This window comes from Triticum dicoccoides, chromosome 4A, assembly GCF_002162155.2.
Source record: "Triticum dicoccoides isolate Atlit2015 ecotype Zavitan chromosome 4A, WEW_v2.0, whole genome shotgun sequence".
Classification (NCBI taxonomy): Eukaryota; Viridiplantae; Streptophyta; class Magnoliopsida; order Poales; family Poaceae; genus Triticum; species Triticum dicoccoides.
In genome coordinates this window covers 334,230,191-334,251,026 of record NC_041386.1, presented here as the reverse complement: position 1 = coordinate 334,251,026, position 20,836 = coordinate 334,230,191, and the positions used below count along the sequence as shown (strand labels likewise).

Here is a 20,836-nt window from a genome sequence, read left to right as displayed (position 1 = left end):
GCCCTACATTCTTGTCAGTCTGCCTTGCTATACTATCGGGCCGTGATCACTTGGGAGGTGATCACGGGTATATACTAGACATACATACATACTATACAGATGGTGACTAAAGTCGGGTCAGCTCATTGAGTACCCGCAAGTGATTCTGACGAGGGGGCTGAAAGGACAGGTGGCTCCATCCCGGTAGAGGTGGGCCTGGGTTCCCGACGGCCCCCGACTGTTACTTTGTGGCGGAGCGGCAGGGCAGGTTGAGACCACCTAGGAGACAGGTGGGCCTGGCCCTGTTCGGCGTTCGCGGATACTTAACACGCTTAACGAGATCTTGGTATTTGATCTGAGTCTGGCTACGAGCCTATACGCACTAACCATCTACGTGGGATTAGTTATGGGTATCCCGACGTCGTGGTATCAGCCGAAGCACTTCAGACGTCAGCGACGGAGCGGCGCGCGCCGAATTGGACTGGAACGCCACTAGGCTAGGTCTGCTTTCGGCCGCGTACGCAACGTGCAGGTGTGCAATGGGCGATGGGCCCAGACCCCTGCGCGCATAGGATTTAGACCGGCGTGCTGACCTCTCTGTTGTGCCTAGGTGGGGCTGCGACGTGTTGATCTTCCGCGGCCGGGCATGACCCAGGAAAGTGTGTCCGGCCAAATGGGATCAAGCGTGTTGGGTTATGTGGTGCACCCCTGCAGGGAAGTTAATCTATTCGAATAGCCGTGATCTTCGGTAACAGGACGACTTGGAGTTGTACCTTGACCTTATGACAACTAGAACCGGATACTTAATAAAACACACCCTTCCAAGTTCCACAGACAACCCAGTGATCGCTTTTCTACAGGGCGACGAGGAGAGGATCGCCGGGTAGGTTTATGCTATGCGATGCTACTTGGAGATGCTACTTGGAGATGCTACTTGGAGGACGTCAATCTACTCTCTTCTACATGCTGCAAGACGGAGGCTGCCAGAAGCGTAGTCTTCGACAGGATTAGCTATCCCCCTTTCATTCTGGCATTCTGCAGTTCAGTCCACCGATATGGCCTTTACACATATACCCATGCATATGTAGTATAGTTCCTTGCTTGCGAGTACTTTGGATGAGTACTCACGGTTGCTTTCTCCCCCCTTTTTCCCCTTTCCTTTCTTTCTGGTTGTCGCAACCAGATGCTGGAGTCCAGGAGCCAGACGTCACCGTCGACGACGACCCCTACTACACCGGAGGTGCCTACTACTACGTGCAGCCCGCTGACGACGACCTGGAGTAGTTAGGAGGATCCCAGGCAGGAGGCCTGCGCCTCTTTCGATCTGTATCCCAGTTTGTGCTAGCCTTCTTAAGGCAAACTTGTTTAACTTATGTCTGTACTCAGATATTGTTGCTTCCGCTGACTCGTCTATGATCGAGCACTTGTATTCGAGCCCTCGAGGCCCCTGGCTTGTATTATGATGCTTGTATGACTTATTTTATTTGTAGAGTTGTGTTGTGATATCTTCCCGTGAGTCCCTGATCTTGATCGTACACATTTGCGTGCATGATTAGTGTACGATTGAATCGGAGGCGTCACAGCATTGTTGAAATTAAATGTTGTTATTGGGTCTATTTATATTTGATTTATTTATTGTTCTTAAACTGGATTATGTTGTCATTTTGGTTGTGATTGCTGTTGTACAGCTTTTATTTCAAATCTTAAAATCAAATTACTAGTATCACTACAACATGGAACGTTACAACTGATGAATATTAGTGTTGGCATTGTCCACATGACAATTACCATCAAAAATATTGTTGGTGTAGGGTACAACACCAACACTAATTTTTGAGAATGACGCTATATTGGTGGCGTCGGGTGTCCACATCACTAAGGCTCTTTTTGGCACGCCATAGCTAGGCTTTTCAGCACTAGTGATAGATTGGCTTATTTAGTGACTTTATAATTTATGGCTAATGGCAGTTTCATATTAATTAGGGAGCTGTCCAGTTTCATGTATGTTTGTGTGCCAGAGACATGAACATTCATACATCACGATACACGCAAAACAACATTTTCCCGAATGAGGCAAGAACATTTATCGTTTCATGTCGTGCAAAATATTCTTATAAATTTTTTATTTGAATAAGTTGCCTCTTCACTAGGATGAAGGAGGAAATATATCTTCCAGGTTACTAGTGAATAAGAGGCGGAAAAAACAATAAATTGTTTGGTGTTGGCGACTTATAAATCCAATATAGGGCTATTAAGTAGTTGGTGATAATACATCCAGAGAAAGTGCACAAGATTTGTGACTTGCAAAATTGTGTGATACATTTGAACAATAGGGAAAAGGTTGGATAAATTATCATATATTCTTGAAATGCGACAATGAGCAGGACATGGCATGCGAGTGAAAATGTTGTCAACAACATACATAACCTCTAAGCAAGTACTAGACCCAATAACTTTTCTTGAAAGCAGCTTACAAGCTCAAGGACATATTTCACAAGTAGAAAGATGTAATCAACACAAGAGTAGAATATAGTAAGATCCTTACCAACTTCCAGTGAATGAAACATGAGGGTCTGAGACAAATACTAGTACATGATAAGGCTGATGCATCAATGATTTTCTTTTCTTGATGGAAATAGCTGTTTAGCACACAAAGCAGGTAGCAGAGCGAACACCAAAACATTTTGACTCCCCAGTATTCTGGGGTAACAATAGATGATGATTCAATCCAGAAGAGCAACCGAAGGGAAAATAATGTGGAGGCAAACTACTGACCGAGACAACGACCCCAGGCTCCTGTGCTGGGGAAGGCGAAGAAAGGGTCGGGGAGGAGACGATGAGAGAGTGCAGCGTTGGCCAGAGTACCGGAGAGGAGCGCCCTTGCTGGCATCGACCAAGCCGTCTATTGCCTTTGTCCTACCATGACAAGGAAATTGCCAGAACAACACAAATGCAGCAACAGGAACACAATTCATAACCGAATTTGTTATCTTCTTTATCTTAAAATAAAATAAATGCAACTCAGGCCCGTCCGTCCACAGCCACAGGCATACACAACGTCAATGCTTTCCTTTGTTCTTCCGTCTACTCGTGTCAACCTTCTTAGTCTTCTTGCTTTTGCCGAATTGCCTCTTTGATGGCGGCTTCTTCTTCACACCTAAACTGGGCTGCTTCTTGGCACTAACCACACCGCAACTCTTCTTAGCATAGCTCCTTGACACGGGTTTCTGGTCATCCTCCTCTCCATGAGTAATTTCACTGGTGACTACTGTTATTCTAGTCCCGCCATCTTCATATGTGTTGATTTCTACATAAGCACCAAATAAGGCACAATAGGATTAACAAACATCATGCCAGTAACTGCTGTAAAGTTAATCTCATCCCTCTTACTCACCAGGAGCAGCTGCATCCATCTCATCACCATCACCATCACCGTCTTGACCATCCGCATTTTTTGATGACACGAATTTATCGTATAGAGCAATCTCTTTCTCTTGCTTTCTCTGGAAATACATAAAATGACACTGGTCAGTAAACCCTTCAAGTCTTGTCCATATTATTTATGTGACAGAAACACGCTAGATAATCTACTTGAAATGACAGTAAGCCCAGATTCAGTGCTATCCCTACCATTCCTGTTTCATCAAATCACCCTTCAGTCTAACAGAGAAAACTGGTTTCTTGCATGTTTTCCCATACCAGAAAGCACACGGTCGAGCTCTGAGGAATGCATGTGTATTCCACAGCTCTAGGCATCTTCCCTTCAACATACCACCCAATGACCCAACACAACAAATCTTTGCAGTACCCTTTCCTAATGTTCCACTAGTGATCCCTATCAGTTATTGGTAGCATTAACCCAAGAAAAATGCACCCCATGTAGGATACAGCCATTCAGCTTCTCATTCATTCTGATGATACACTTCTTCCTAGACTTCTCCAAATGTTGGCGCCTAAGGATCCTACAGTCCGGTAGGCACATAATAATAGAGGAAACGATGGTCAATCAACCTTCTCTTGAAAATATTTGCTTTTGACCAATTATTACTAAATCAATAAAACATCCAAAGAATAATAAGAGCATCTCAAGCAGATGACGTAAAACAGCCGAAGTGCTCAAAAAACTGTTATTTGGGCACTTGGCACAAAAACCAGCTCCAGCAGAAGATGATGTATTTAGTGATGCAAAAAAATTTGAGCAGCCCCAAATTTTGGCCCAAGTGCTGCAAATATCTACCGGCTTCCTCAAAACACAAACACAGCTGCGCGAACTGCAACTGCCACGCTGAAGTTTCCCCCGCCACCACCAAACATCGATTCCGGCTAGATCTCGCCGTTGCAGCCACCGCCGCAAGTCCACCACCCGCCCCGGCCCAGCCGCCACTCCACCGCCCATTCCCGTCGTTCCGAACGCCCGCAACAACCCCCGCCACCGTCGCTGGTTTAGGATCCACCGAAGCCCGATTTGCAGCAATTCCGGCCGTCCCCCGCCCACCACCGCCCGAAATGGCCGTGAAGTACCGATGCTCGCCTTGGAGATCCATTAGTGGCCGCCGTGACCCCCACATGACTGCCGCTACCACCGCAGAGCTACTGCTCCTTCAGAGCTCTCAGCTGTCAGACAACGAGGCGACGGTGGTTCCTGCCGCTACCCCCAGCTCGTCGACGTCACAAAGATCGCTGCTCCTTCGGTGCACCATCCCTGAGCCCATTCCTAGCTACGGCGGCGACCACTGCTCCTTCGGTGCACCACCCCTGAGCCCATTCCTAGCTGCGCCGACGACCGCTGCTCCTTCGGTGCCCACTATGTGTTCGGCAAAAAGCCTCTAAGGTAAACATAATTCATTTTTTCGTTTTTTATTGCGATGTAGGAGTCGATTGTGATGGAAAGTATTGTGTTGTAGATGAGTTCATTTGAATTCTCTTTGTGGGGTGATTCCTCCTCCGAAGAGGAATATGAGTGGGCCGAAGGGGAGGATACTACTTTGATTATGATGGTGCACATGGAGAGGAACAACTGGCACCAAAATTTAAACCATCCGTTGGAGATGCTCTAAGAACACAGAAAAGAAGAATGCTGTGTGAGAGCTTCTCACCTTCTTGCGAGCCTCTATTCGCTTCCGTCTGTCCTTCTCCTACGTAATCCTCTGCGCCTCCTTTCTCCTCTTCTTCTTTCTCTTGTGAAACCCAGTCACGAAATCCCTATAGATCCAAGATTCGCGTTAGAAAAAATTAAAAGACCACACAAACACAAATCGCACTGTGCCGCTACAGCCCAGAGAACCGAAGGAGGTTGCGGTACCGTACTTGAGGGCTTTATTGTCGAGGGAGACGGAGAGGGCCTTGTCTTGAGGGCGCGCTTATTGATGTGCTTTGGGACCATGAACGTTGGCATCTGCCCCACCACCACATCCTCCCCTTCCTCCTCCGACGCTTCCATATCCTCCTCGTGCTCCTCCGGCTTTGGAGATAGGGGGGGCAACTAGGTTAGCGATACAGAAGTCACGTGCAATCACGTGAGTAAGGAACGACTTGTGATAACTTTGTGGCAAAAACTCCTATTCTATATACCCCTCGTCAAAAAGATAATTTATGGTCGGTTTTGTTTGAAGGAAAAGGTTTTGTACCATAGTCTTATATTTTGAGACACAGGGAGTATATAATAAAGAAAATAAAGCAAAAAATGCAAGCATGATCTCTAGTTCTAACAAGGGCAGACATGGATAATGCAACTTCACTATGGTAAGCGTTAGATGATTATTGTCTGTATTCTACTCTGGACAACTGGTCTGGGTTGCAAAATCTAATATTTTTCCAACCCAATACGAGGTTCAAGTTGGAGCAAACATATGCCATGAGTTAGATCTTGGTTTCACCTACAATGTTAGAAGTTGGCCATAGTAACTGCTTTGAACATTTGCAAGGCCTATATGTTAAAGCCGAATGGATGGAAGGAATACACTTTGTTTTTGGACTGCAAAGAAAACTTGCTAAAAGTGGTGGCAAGCAAATATATTAGTTTTCAAAATTCTGAAAAGAATGTGCAAGGAATATGTTAGACTATGTATAGCTTCTGTACCTATGTACGTATATGGTACATATTGTAACACAACCATTATATATAATGAGATAAGCCACCCCTAGAGGGTTGTGCTGGTTCCTCAAAACTTATTGTCTTACATGGTATCACGCTAGGTTACGATCGCTTCCGCTTCTAAACCCTAATACCCGCACCGCCGCCGCAGCCGCCGCCGCCTTCACCGCCGCCGCCGCGCCACCGATCGCGCCGCCGCCATGTCGAGCGCCGCCACCACCGATTCCACTGCTGCGGGCTTCCTCCCGGCCTCTCTTGCGGCTCTGCTCAACCTCCCGCTTGATGCCGTCTCTGTTCCGGCTCCGATCGGGACAAGGAGCATCGGCTCCGTCTTCTCCACGCCGCCGGCGCCCTCGCTTGGGCGTGACCTCGTGGTCCACACCGCGGCGCCGCCGTCCGCTGCGGACTCCGCAGGCGTCGTCCCGTCGCTCCTGCCGCAAGCGGATCACACTGCCCCGCTGGCGGGGTTCGCGGCGTCCGCCCCGGCCGCGGGCCTTGCGGCGTCCGCACCGGCCGCGAGCTTTGCGGCGCCCGCCCTGGCTGCGGTCCCGCCTCCTCCCGCATCGGCTTCGGTGCCTCCGGCTGCCTCCATGGTGTTTGCACCCCAGGCAGCCTCCTCGATGGGATTGTCTTCGCCGCCGCCGTTTCACTTCGGTCATCTCATCACCATCAAGCTCTCCGCCGACAACTACATCTTCTGGCGTGCGCAGGTTCTCCCGCTCTTGGGGAGTCACTACCTGCTAGGCTACGTCGACGGATCGCTTCCCTGCCCACCCGCGCTGGTAGACAGCGTGCACGGTCCAGTCTACAATCCGGTCCATCGCGTCTGGACGGGGCAGGACCAGGCGAACCTCTCCTCCATCCAGGGGTCGCTCTCGCCGGCAGTTGCCGGCCTTGTTGTCTTCGCGAAGACGTCTCATGAGGCCTGGACCATCCTTGAGCGCACCTTTGCAGCGCAGTCCCAGGCTCGTGTCTCTGCACTCCGTCGTCAGCTTGGAGAGTGTCAGAAGCTTGACTCCACTGCCACTGAGTTCTACAACAAGGTCAAGGGCCTCGCCGACACATTGGCCTCCATTGGACAGCCCCTCACCGACTCCGAGTTCAACTCGTTTATTGTCAATGGTCTTGATGAGGAGTATGATGCCTTAGTCGAGATCATCAACGAGCGGGGCAACTCGACACCCATGCTGGCACACGAGGTTTTCTCTCGGCTCCTTCTCACTGAGCAACGGGTCGAGACTCGCCACACCAGGGGCACTGGCTCCCTCTCGGCCAACGCCGCCACCAAGGGTGGCCGCTCTTCTTCATCACCCCGGTCTCCCTTGGGGCTGCCACCATCGCCCGCCTCGGCCCCCCCACCTACTGCGACCTTACCGGGGGCTGGCGGTCCACGTGTGTGTCAGCTTTGTGTCCGCGATGGGCACTGGGCCTCCAAGTGTCATAAGCGCTTCCAGCGAAGCTTCCTTGGTCTTGGCAATGACGGCAAAGATACACGCAACAATGCCCGTCAGGTCGCCATGGCTGATCGTCCCGCGCCGCAGAAGCAATAGGGACACACTCAGTACTACTCCATCGATCCACACTGGTACATGGACTCTGGGGCGACAGAGCATCTAACCAGCGAGATGGGGAAGCTTCACACTCGTGAACCCTATCATGGCTCCGACAAGATCCACACCGCCAATGGAGCAGGTATGCACATCTCTCATATTGGTCAAGCATCTCTTCTCACTAGACATGCCAATAGGAGTCTTCAGCTTCGCAATGTTCTTCGAGTTCCATCTGTGACCCGTAATCTTCTTTCAGTTCCTAAACTCACACGTGATAATAATGTGCTTTGTGAATTTCACCCTTTTGATCTTTTTATTAAGGATCGGGGCACGAGGGACATTCTTCTTAGTGGGCGGTTGTGCCAGGGCCTCTACCGTCTGGAGCATCCTGGTGTTGCTCGTGTTTTCAGTGGAGTTCGGGTCTCTCCGTCACAGTGGCATGCTCGTCTTGGTCACCCGGCCACACCTATTGTCCGTCATTTTTTTGCGTCGTCATGAGCTTCCTAGTTTGTCTAGTCATAAAGATGTAGCAGTGTGTGATGCTTGTCAGCAGGGGAAGAGTCATCAACTTCCTTTTTCGGAGTCCAGTCGTGAGGTGAAACATCCTTTAGAACTTGTGTTTTCAGATGTATGGGGTCCTGCTCAGACTTCTGTCAGTGGTCATAATTACTATACCAGTTTCGTTGATGCTTATAGTCGCTTTACCTGGCTTTACCTTATTAAACGCAAATCTGATGTGTTTGATATTTTTGTTCAGTTTCAAAAACATGTTGAACGTCTTCTCAAGCACAAAATTGTTCATGTCCAGTCAGACTGGGGGGGCGAGTATCGCAACCTCAACTCTTTCTTTCAGTCGCTTGGGATAGCTCATCGTTTAGCATGTCCACATACACATCAGCAGAATGGTTCAGTCGAACGTAAGCATCGTCATATTGTTGAAGCTGGTCTTACTCTTTTGGCCCATGCATCTGTTCCGTTTCGGTTTTGGAGTGATGCTTTCACCACTGCATGCTTTCTCATCAACCGTACTCCTACTCGTGTTTTAAACATGAAGACTCCCATTGAGGTTCTCCTTAATGAACAACCTGATTATACCTTTCTCAAGGTATTTGGGTGTGCTTGCTGGCCGCATCTTCGTCCATATAACAAGCGCAAGCTTGAGTTTCGTTCTAAGAAGTGTGTTTTTCTTGGCTATAGCTCTCTTCATAAAGGTTACAAATGTCTTCATGTTCCCACTAATCGTGTCTATATATCTCGGGACGTCGTGTTTGATGAGCATGTTTTTCCCTTTGCCAACCTTCCTGTGTCCACTGTCGAACCACCATCCCTGCATTCATCCTCTGTTGCTTCTGACCAATTTGATGATGTTGCATACTCTCCTTTGCTGTTACCTAACCATGGTGCAGGAACCGGACGTGGAGCTCGTTTGGAGCTGTTGGAGGATTCACCATCATCATCGTCGTCTTCTGGTGGGCACCTCGATCGCCCTATGTTGCATGGCATCGATTCGCGTGCCCATGCATGGTCACCCGACGAGCCCGTCGCGCCGAGCATCTCCACTGCTCGGTCCGTTTCGCCAGCGGCCGCCGAGTCGCCCACGGCTCGGCCCGTCACGCCGTCTTCGCCTGCGGCTCGGCCCGTCACGCCGTCTTCGCCCGCGGCTCGGGTCCTCACGTCGCCTTCATCAGCGGATCGGCCCGCGACACCGGCCGCGCCACGGCCCACTATGCCGAGCTCGCCATCGGCCCGGTCTGTGATGCCGGAGTCGCCAGCTGCTTCGTCTGCTCTGCCGGTTTCGCCGGTGGGTCGGCCTTCTTCGCCAACCGAGTCCGAGGCTACCGTGACTGGCTCCTCGTCACCGGCTGACTCGTCAACGTCGCCGTCCTCCAGCCCGTTGCAGGCTGCTCCGTCGACCTCGGTGGTTCCTGTGTCCCGACCACATACACGCAGTCGCAGTGGCATTTTCAAACCTAAGGAACGTAAGGATGGTATGGTTGCTTGGTTGGCTGCTTGTTTGGCTGCTGCTGTTGCGGATCCATCTTCTGAGCCTCGCTCATATCAGGCTGCCCTGCGCATTCCACATTGGCGAGAGGCTATGGAGCAGGAGTTTCATGCTCTTCTTCGTAACAAGACATGGACTCTCGTTCCTCCACCACCACGGGTAAATGTTATTGACTCAAAATGGGTATTCAAAGTGAAGAAGCATTCGGATGGATCTATTGAGCGTTACAAAGCGCGACTTGTTGCTCGCGGTTTTCGGCAGCGTCATGGTCTTGACTATGAGGACACCTTCAGTCCTGTCGTCAAGCCTACCACTATTCGGCTTCTTCTCTCCATTGCTGTTTCTCGTGGTTGGTCACTTCGTCAACTTGATGTGCAGAATGCTTTTCTACATGGATTTTTGGAAGAAGAGGTTTATATGAAACAGCCGCCTGGTTTCTCTGATCCTGATCGTCCTGACTATATATGTCGTCTTTCCAAAGCACGATATGGTTTGAAGCAAGCTCCTCGTGCCTGGCATGCCCGCCTTGCCTCTGCCCTTCGTGCTCATGGGTTTGTGCCGTCTACTGCTGACACTTCGTTATTTCTTCTACAGAAGCCAGAAGTCACTATGTATCTTTTGGTATATGTCGATGATATTATCCTTGTCAGCTCTTCTCAATATGCTGCTGATGCTCTTGTCTGCTCTCTTGGTGCTGATTTTGCGGTCAAAGATCTTGGGAAGCTTCACTACTTTCTTGGAGTTGAGGTCACTTCTCGTGCTACTGGTCTTGTCCTTACGCAGAAGAAGTACTCCTTGGAGTTGTTACAGAGAGCTGGCATGCTGAAGTGCAAACCGACCACCACACCCATGTCGTCTACCGACAAGATAACAGCTGTTGATGGTGAGCTTTTGTCTCCTGCGGATGCCACAGAGTACAGGAGCATTGTTGGTGGACTTCAGTACTTGACGATCATGAGACCAGATATCTCTTATGCTGTTAACAGGGTTTGTCAGTATCTTCAGGCTCCCAGAGATACTCATTGGGCTACTGTTAAACGCATTCTTCGTTATGTTCAGTCCACCCTGACATTTGGTATGCATATTCGGCCGACTTCCTCTCGGGTCCTTTCGGCCTTCTCTGATGCAGATTGGGCTGGTAGCCCAGATGACAGGCGATCCACGGGGGGTTATGCAGTATTCTTTGGCTCTAATTTGATCGCCTGGAGTGCTCGGAAACAGGCTACTGTGTCACGTAGCAGTACTGAAGCTGAGTACAAGGCTGTGGCTAATGCTACTGCAGAGATTATTTGGGTGCAGTCTTTGCTTCAGGAGTAGGGTTTGTCTCAACCACAGCCTCCTATTCTTTGGTGTGATAACATCGGTGCTACATACCTTTCTGCAAATCCAGTATTTCATGCCCGAATGAAACACATTGAAGTTGACTATCACTTTGTACGGGAACGTGTATCACAGAAGCAACTCCAGATCAAGTTTATCTCATCTAAGGATCAACTTGCAGACATCTTCACTAAGCCTTTACCGCTGCCATAGTTTGAGGCTTGTAGGCGCAATCTTACCCTTCTCAGTTCTTTAGAAAGTGGCTAAGATTGAGGGAGGGTGTTAGACTATGTATAGCTTCTGTACCTATGTACGTATATGGTACATATTGTAACACAACCATTATATATAATGAGATAAGCCACCCCTAGAGGGTTGTGCTGGTTCCCCAAAACTTATTGTCTTACAAAATAACACATACAATGGCACAATTATAGTGGGACGCGATGATACTCATACTTGTATGCATTGGTTCTTTCGGTGGAGGATGTGTGTGCCAAAGAAGAAATGTGACATGGGACCTACATATCTCAATGACTTTAATCTCACTATGTTGGTGAGGCACTATTGAAGGTCCATCTCTACACCAAACCATGCGCGTATGCTCAGTGCGCCGGTAATATCATGAAGGTGATATGGTAAAGGGAGGAAACAAAGGATCATATGAGAGTTGTATGTGACTTCCTCTCGTTTTCCTCCCCCAAAACCTAAGCGGCTAGGGCAAACCCATCCAGGCTTCGCCATGGAATCCATAGATTCACCTCCCCTCTACCTCCCGCTCCAACGGCCGGCGGTAGGGAGTGGAATCCTGGTGTCTTTGCTTTGCTTAGTAGTTTAGGTCAGGTTCTTTTAGTCCTCATAGGTGCGGCACTTGGACAGATGATGATGCTTCTTCTTTGAGTTTATCTTCCGGGCCCCGGTCGTTGATACGTCTCCAACGTATCTATAATTTTTTTTGTTTCATGCTATTATATTATCGCTTTTTATGCTTTATATGCCATCTCATATGTTTTTATGGACTAACCTATTAACTTAGTCCCTAGCTAGTGTTAGTTCCTATTTTTTGCATGTTTTTTGTTTTGCAAAAAAACCATACCTATCGAAGTCCAAACACGATGAAACTTTACAGTGGTTTTTTCTAGAATATAAGAGGTCCTAGAAGCTTCAGGGAGAGACCAAAAGACACGAGGGGGCCACAAGCCCTGGTGGCACGCCCTGGGTGGTAGGCGCGTTGGGTGAGCTTGTGGACCCCCTGATGCTCCTTTTGCCCTAATTTATGGCCTATAAATTCCTAATATTCCAAAATCCTTGAAGTGGGACCTGAAATAATTCTCCCGCCGCTGCAAGACTCTGTTCTATTATGATCCCATCTGGAGCCCTTTGTCGATACTCTGCAGGAGGGGGAAACCATTGGGGAGGCCATCTTCATCAACCTTGCTGCCTACATGATGATGTGTGAGTAGTTCCTACAGGACGTACGGGTCCATAGCAGTAGCTGGATGGCTTTATCTCTCTCTCTCTCTCTCTCTCTCTCTCTCTCTCTCTCTCTCTCTCTTTATTTTCAATACAATGATCTCCTATCAGATCAATCCGATGTAATAGATTCATATGGTGGCTTAATTATATTTCTAGGGGAGTGTTCCGTTCCTTTCTTTAATGGAAATTGGAATGTTGTATTACCTTCTTTCATATCAATAATAACACCTATGGTACATAGGAAAGGCCTACCAAGTATTATAGGAAAATACCGATAACAATCAATATAAAGGAAAATGAAATCGATGGGCACATAATTTCTATTTGCAAGAATAAGCACATCATTTATTCTATCAAAACTTTCTTAATAGTGGAATCCTCTAAGTGAAAATTAAGGGAACATTCATCCAAATCATGAAGGCCTAGCACATCACATAAATATTTTGGTATAGTGGAAACGTGATACGTCTCCATCATATCTACTTTTCCAAACTCTTTTGCCCTTGTTTTGGAGTCTAATTTGCATGATTTGAATGGAACTAACCCGGACTGATGTTGTTTTGAGCAGAATTACCTTGGTGTTATTTTTGTGCAGGAATAAAAGTTCTCGGAATGACCTGAAAATTTACGAATACTATTTTTTGAATTAATAAAAAATATTGGCGAAAGAATCAACTAGAGGGGATCCACCAGCTGTCCACAAGGGTGGGGGCGCCCCCCATAGGGCATGCCCCCCTGCCTTGTGGGTCCCCTGGACCTCCACCGACCTCAACTCCAACTCTATATATTCACGTTCGGGAAGACAAAATCAGGGAGAAGGATTCATCGTGTTTTACGATATGGAGCCGCCGTTACCCCCTGTTCTTCATCGGGAGGATGGATCTAGAGTCCGTTCAGGGCTCCGGAGAGGGGAAATCATTGCAATCATCATCACCAGCCTTCCTCCATCACCAATTTCATGATGCTCACTGCCGTGCGTGAGTAATTCCATCGTAGGCTTGCTGGACGATGATGGGTTTGAAGGAAATATGCCCTAGAGGCAATAATAAAGTTGTTATGTATATTTCCTTATATCATGGTAAATGTTTATTATTCATGCTAGAATTGTATTAACCGAAAACTTAGTACATGTGTGCATACATAGACAAACTGAGTGTCACTAGTATGCCTCTACTTGACTAGCTCGTTAATCAAAGATGGTTAGTTTCCTAGCCATGGACAAAGAGTTGTCATTTGATTAACGGGATCACATCATTAGAGAATGATGTGATTAACTTGACCCATCCGTTAGCTTAGCACGATGGTTGTTTAGTTTGTTGCTATTGCTTTCTTCATAACTTATACATGTTCCTATGACTATGAGATTATGCAACTCCCGAATACCGGAGGAACACTTAGTGTGCTATCAAACGTCACAACATAACTGGGTGACTATAAAGATGCTCTACAGGTGTCTCCAATGGTGTTTGTTGAGTTGGCATAGATCGAGATTAGGATTTGTCACTCTGATTGTCAGAGAGGTATCTCTGGGACCTCTCGGTAATGCTCATCACTATAAGTGTCGGTGTCAAAACCGGCGGATCTCGGGTAGGGGGTCCCGAACTGTGCGTCTAGACTGGATGGTAACAGGAGGCAGGGGACACGAAGTTTTACCCAGGTTCGGGCCCTCTCGACGGAGGTAAAACCCTACGTCCTGCTTGATTCATATTGATGATATGGGTAGTACAAGAGTTGATCTACCACGAGATCAGAGAGGCTAAACCCTAGAAGCTAGCCTATGGTATGATTGTAGATGTGTATGTTGTCCTACGGACTAGAACCCTCCGGTTTATATAGACACCAGATAGGGTTAGGGTTACATAGAGTCGGTTACAATGGTAGGAGATCTGAACATCCGTATCGCCAAGCTTGCCTTCCACGCCAAGGAAAATCCCTTCCGGACACGGGACGGAGTATTCAATCTTGTATCTTCATAGTCCAGGAGTCTGGCTGAAGGTATAATTCGGCTATCCGAACACCCCCTAATCCAGGACTCCCTCAGTAGCCCCTGAACCAGGCTTCAATGATGACGAGTCCGGCGCACAAATTGTCTTCAGCATTGCAAGGCGGGTTCCTCCTCCAAGCACTCCATAGAAGATTTTGAACACAAAGATAGTGTCCTTCTCTGCAAAATAAGTTTCCACATATTGCCATAGAGAGAATAATAATATTAACACAAATCTAATCTGCTGACGTATTCCGTGGTGCGACACGCCACGGCCAAGCCTTTATCCAAATCATTTCATTATCCCACCTCAGCGCGTCATGCGAGGCGGTTTCCTTGGCACGTCTTGTCAAAGCAGAGATCGTGTCCCTTTATTCCGGGATTCTCATCAATACGGGCGTGGGTAACCCAACCGCGCCTTTGATTACGGTGCTTGAAGATAAGCAAGTTTTACCAGGCTGGTGGGGGCATGTAGTCGCACCCACCCATATAAGGGGATAAGGATCCACCTTTTCACCCACGCCTTCTTCGTCCTTTGCCTATCCATTCTTGCACATTCGAGCTCCAGCGCCCAAGTCCGCACTACCACCTCGACCTTCTCCAGTCATGTCCAGAGCGGGAGGCAAGTGGATTGTCTCCTCCGTCACGGAGGGACACATCAAAAAGCTGAGGAAGGCCAGATATCTGGCTAGCAACATCGTGCACCAGCTTCCCGAAACGGGGCAACTCATCCCCACTCCCAGGCCCCATGAGAGGGTGGTATTCCTCCCTCATTTCCTTCGCGGACTGGGCTTCCCTCTGCATCCATTTGTCCGGGGGCTCATGTTCTACTATGGCCTAGATTTCCACGATCTGGCCCCAAACTTCGTCCTCAACATCTTGGCGTTTATCGTCGTGTGCGAGGCTTTCCTCTGCATCCGCCCTCATTTCGGCTTATGGCTAAAGACCTTCAACGTCAAGCCGAAGGTGGTGTGCGGCAGCCAGGCGGAGTGCGGCGGTGCCATGGTTGGCAAGATGGCCAACGTCCTGTGGCTCGAGGGCTCCTTTGTGAAGATCCTGAAGGGGTGGCAATCGGGGTGGTTTTACATCACCGAGCCGTGCGACCCCGAATGGGTCGCAGCCCCCGAGTTTCGGTCCGGACCCCCTACGCGGCTCACCTCCTGGAAGGAGACCGGCCTGTCGTGGGGTAAAAAAGGAGAGCTGACCGGACTCCAAACATGCATCCAAACCCTGGTGGACAAGAAGGTCAAGCTTGTCAACATAGTCCAGGTTATGCTCATCTGCCTGATCCTCCCATGTCAACAACGGGCCTTCAACTTGTGGGAGTTCGACCCGGTGCAACATCAAACTCTAAACAGGCTCTTTGACACGACATACGAAGATGCCTGGAGGGTACTTTTCAAGGGCGCTAAGGCTCCCGCATCCGCTGCCGAGGACCACGGATTCAGTACTCAGCATCACGCTCATGTGGTAAGCCATTTTTGTCCTTTTACAGGGTATCGGTTTTTCATAGTTTGACTCTATGCGGGATCTGAGTTCCCTTATCTTTGATAGGATTGGGTGACGACATCTGGACAGATCAACTATCCGGCTCCTCTGCCCGAAGGCCCAGCGGACGCTCGCTTGGCGAAGCTGCTGGTTCCCGCGCCCTATGTGGTGCCAGAGAAGAAGGCCATGAAAAGGGCCATGGGGACTCGAAAGAGTGCTCGGCGCCAGGAGGTGTCGGATTCGTCATCCGACGGTCCCGGAGCCCCTTCCTCTCATGAAGACGAGGAGGAAGAAGAAGAGACCTCTCCCCCTCCAGCGGGAGGAGAGAAGAAAAGGAAGGCCGCTCTCTCCGAGGAGGCCGGAGGGTCCAAGAAGGGGAAAACCCTTCCTCCGGACTGCTCCACCGACACCGACGATGACGAAGAGGAGTGGCAGCCCAGGGCCAAGCCCCTGGCGAAATCGTAAGTGTCCGATACCGGGGTAATTCATAGTATTCGTTTTTTGCACAGCTTTTCCTTATGTCGAATATGTTTATGCAGCCCACCCAAAGACCGGCTCGACGCATCGTCGGGCGGCTCACTGGACCCGTCGGAGGTGAACTCGCTTCTGACGGCTTCATCCCCCCGCCCTGCGGACGACACCAAAGTGTTGTCCCAACAGGTTCCAAGCCGGGAGGAGGTGCTCCTGGAGGCGCCACAAGGCGACCTCCCGGACTCCAGGAGTAAAGGGGATGAAACCCCCCCAGGGCTCCAAGTCCGGCTTAAGGCCGGACACAGCTTCGGAATCTTCAAGGGTTCCAGAGTCCGGTGGGCGACCTCCTTCCAAGAGGAGTAAGCCTACCGTGCCGGTGGCCTCCGTCCAACCGGAGGCGCCGGGCAATATGTTGGAGGCACTCCAAGGTGCCTCCATCGACGAGGGGCACCGCACTATTATGAGTGCGGTGATCCAGAAGGTTCAGTCCGCCAAAAGCGGACTGACTGAAGCTTGTACAAGCCTTTTAACAGGCTTTGAGGTAAGTAAAGAATGTTCAAATAATGTTACCGCATAGACAGTAGCCCCTGATGCTCTGTTGGGTGTTCGGGAAGAAAAGCCAAATAGAGGATCAAATAATTCACAGGAGTCTAACAAAAGGAGTCAATATGCGTATGCAGGCTTCTCTGCTAGCGTCCGTCGCACTGACTGCGGAAGTGGACGTGCTGAAGCAGAGTCTCGAGAAGTCCTAGCAAGAGCTCGGGCGTGCCAAGAAGCAGCTCGAGGAGAAGGAAGGTAAGAAATACCCTGGTTGAAAATTTATATAAAAAAGGTGCAATTGCAAAAAATGACAGGATTAACATGTCTATTGCAGGGGCCACGTCTGAGGTGGCGACCCTTAAGCAAGCGCTGCTCGAAGCCGAGAAGAGTGCGGCCGTGGAGCGCACCGAGCGGGAGAGGTATGAGGTTGAGGTTGGCAAGGTGCGGCAAGAGCTCCAGGTTCTCATGAAGAAACATGAGAGTTTGGAGCTTGACTCGAAGACGCGGGCGTCCGAGCTCGCAGCAGCTATAGAAAATGCCAAGTCTGCCAAGGCCGAGTCCCAGAAGACCCTCCAGGAGTTGGATGAGGTGAAGAAGATTGCGGTGGGTAAGGCATTCTTTATGCAAAGCAAACACATAAACGTGAGTTACCTGTTACTTACCCGAATCCGGAGCTCTCCAGGAGCGTTCGCAGATCTTCCCCGGAGTGTATCTGATGCCGCCGCATTTTATCGGGCCAAGGAGGGCAGCTCAACGGAGAAGGTGTTCTGGTCTCAGTACGCTAAGGCCGGACACCCCGTGCCCCTGAGCGACCAGCTGAAGCAACTGGTCGAGCTCCACAAGGTGGCCGAACAGGCCGTGAAGGGCCTCCTAGTTCGGCTGTGGCCTGGAGAGGCTCTGCCTGGGAGCTATTTCGGGCTGGTTTGGCGGCTGGTGGAGGCATGTCCGAGGCTTGAAGACATCAAGCGCTCCGTCTGCATTGAAGGTGCCCGTAGGGCCCTTGCCCGTGCTAAGGTGCACTGGAGCAAGCTGGATGCGAAGAAGCTTGTGAGGGACGGGCCACCGCCGGGGAAAAAGCATCGCAAGCACGAGAATTATTATAAGGATGTTCTGAAGGGTGCCTGCCTTGTTGCGGATGAATGTACCAAGGATGTATTTTTTGAGTAAAACCCACTCGTGTTATCCTGTGCGCTGAAAACTTGTTCATATGTGCTAAGTAATGCTGCTTGAATTTAAAATATTACCTTCTGTGCGGCTGTTTATCAATACTAAGAGATGGCGAGTCGTCGGCTTCTGCCCCCATGCCGCTAGTGCTGGGGTGTTCGGGGATAAACCTGGGCGCTCTTTTTCCCATATTTGGGTCCTTCGAGGGAGGCGCTCAGCCCAACGAACGAGGCAATCGGACTATAATGCGTGAACACTCTCACTTAGCCATAGAATTCTATAATTTTAAATTTCGGCGAAGCCCCTAGTATTCGGAAGATCGATTTCGAGGCGCTATCCACGCCTTGGCCGGACAGAGCCGACTCCTCGCCCGAAGCGGCATAAGTCTTTAGGGACTCGAAGAAACCTCTCGAACAACGACCAACTCTCGCTTCATCATGACAGTCAGTTTTAGCTTTCTCCATTGAGGTGCTCGGCCTAGCTCAACTAGGGCACAATCGCAGTGGTTCTCCTAGTGCTACCTTAGCCGTTATAGCGGAACGTAAGGCACCAAAACATAGGAGCCGGGCAAACCCAACTATTGACCCAAAACATGATTCGGAGCCGATGCATATAATGCTATAAGTTCGGGGTGCCGCACTTGTTAAAGTGTTCGGACTTCTCACACCATGTTGAGGGGTACTGAAGCCCCTGGCGTATTTTGGCCGTACCAAAGTGTACGGGTGCAACATGTCATGAAGGAACGTATATATATATATATATATATATTAAAAAAAGGTAATGCAAAAAATAGACAAAAGCTATGCATTGGTCATTAAAATAGTTGCGATCAAAGCAGAACGATACAAGTGATGTGATAAACGAAAAGTTGGACTATTTAACATGTCTGCTTCAGGGGCAAGCTGCGGGATAGTATGCGAAACAGGTATACTGCTCGTGATAGAGACCACCTGGGATTTCCGTAATGAGGCATGGCTTGTCTGCTTCCCTGGTCCTTGCATCGTTTGTGCGGCAATTGAACTGCCGAACAAGCCTTCCAAAGAGTAGAGTCCTGGAAGTAAGAGAAAAGTATAAAAAAAGTCGGCAGCCCCTGGTGCGGTTTAAGCCGTGTTTTGGGCATGCCGTGATGGTGCCCCTCCCCCTATGCCCATGGTATTTCTAGGGCGTAGTTATGTACGCGAAGTACTGGCGTCGCCTTTTTGCGGGGGTTGGGGTTGGGGCCGCATTGCTACGCCTGCTCGGAACGTGCCAGGCGGTCTTGTTGTAGGTTACTCTGGGTGTGCTTGACTGTGTCCGGACGTTTAATGGCCGGACTGGAGAACTGCCTGGAGAGGCTGCTTTGTACTTCCGCTGCAAGGGCCGCCGTGTGCTCCTCCGTTCGGAGGGAGCGTTCGGTGTTTCCATTGACCGTAATTACTCCTCGAGGGCCTCGCATCTTGAGCTTAAGGTATGCGTAGTGCGGGACCGCATTGAACTTGGCGAATGCGGTTCGCCCAAACAGTGCATGGTAGCCACTGCGGAATGGGACTATGTCGAAGATTAACTCCTCGCTTCGGAAATTATTCGGAGATCCGAAGACCACTTCAAGTGTGACTGAGCCTGTACAGCTGGCCTCTACACCTGGTATTATGCCTTTAAAGGTCGTTTTGGTGGGCTTAATTCTCGAGGGATCTATGCCCATTTTCCGCACTGTATCCTGGTAAAGCAGGTTCAGGCTACTGCCGCCGTCCATAAGGACTCTAGTGAGATGAAATCCGTCAATAATTGGGCCAAGAACCAATGCGGCGAATCCGCCATGACAGATGCTAGTGGGATGGTCTCTTCGATAAAAGGTGATCGGGCAGAAGGATCATGGGTTGAACTTTGGGGCGACTGGCTCTACCGCGTATACATCCCTTAATGCGCGCTTCCGCTCCCTCCTGGGGACGTGGGTGGCGTATATCATGTTCACCGTCCACACTTGTGGGGGAAAACCTGTAACGCCCCGTGACCGATGTGCCACATGTCCTCCAGTTATTCGTTGTTGTTGCCTTGTCATTGCTTGCATGTCATGCATTGCATATCATGTCATCATGTGCATTTCATTTGCATACGTGTTCGTGTCATGCATCCAAGCATTTTCCCCGTTGTCCGTTTTGCATTCCGGCGCTCCGTTCTCCTCCGGTGGTCATTTCTACCTTTCTTTCGTGTGTGGGGATTAAACATTTCCGGATTGGACCGAGATTTACCATGCGGGCTTGGTGTACTACCGGTAGACCGCCTGTCAAGTTTCGTACCATTTGGACTTCGTTTGATGCTCCAACGGTTAACCGAGGGACCGAGAAGGCCTCGTGTTTGTTGCAGCCCAACACCCCTCCAATTCGGCCCAAAACCCACCAAAACCCTCTCCATCATCTAGAGCGTTCGATCATGATCGCGTGGCCAAAAACTGCACCTCATTTGGACTCTCCTAGCTCCCTCTATCTATAAATATGTGGCCTCCCCCGAAAAATCTCGCAGTCCAACCCTAGATCCAACTTCCTCCGCGCCGCCGGACATGTCCGCCCGCCGGCGGATGCGTCCATCTCACCGGCCACATCACTCCAGCCAATCGGAGTGTGCCACGTCATCGCCTTCGCCGCCTCAGCCTACCGGACAACGCCACCTGTCCCACCGTGCGCCTCCCACCTCCCGCGGCCCGCCGGGCCCAGGGAAGCCCCACCCGGGCCCCGATCCGCTCCGCCACCGCTCGGTCACCGCAAGCGCGCGCCGCCGCCCCACGCCTGGTC

The 20,836-nt window shown here is 49.9% G+C and overlaps 1 pseudogene; it reads right to left on the bottom strand.

Moving 5' to 3' along the window:
* Positions 1–2,928: 2,928 nt before the first annotated feature.
* Positions 2,929–20,836, bottom strand: part of LOC119283516 — a 40,184-nt pseudogene continuing 22,276 nt past the window's right edge.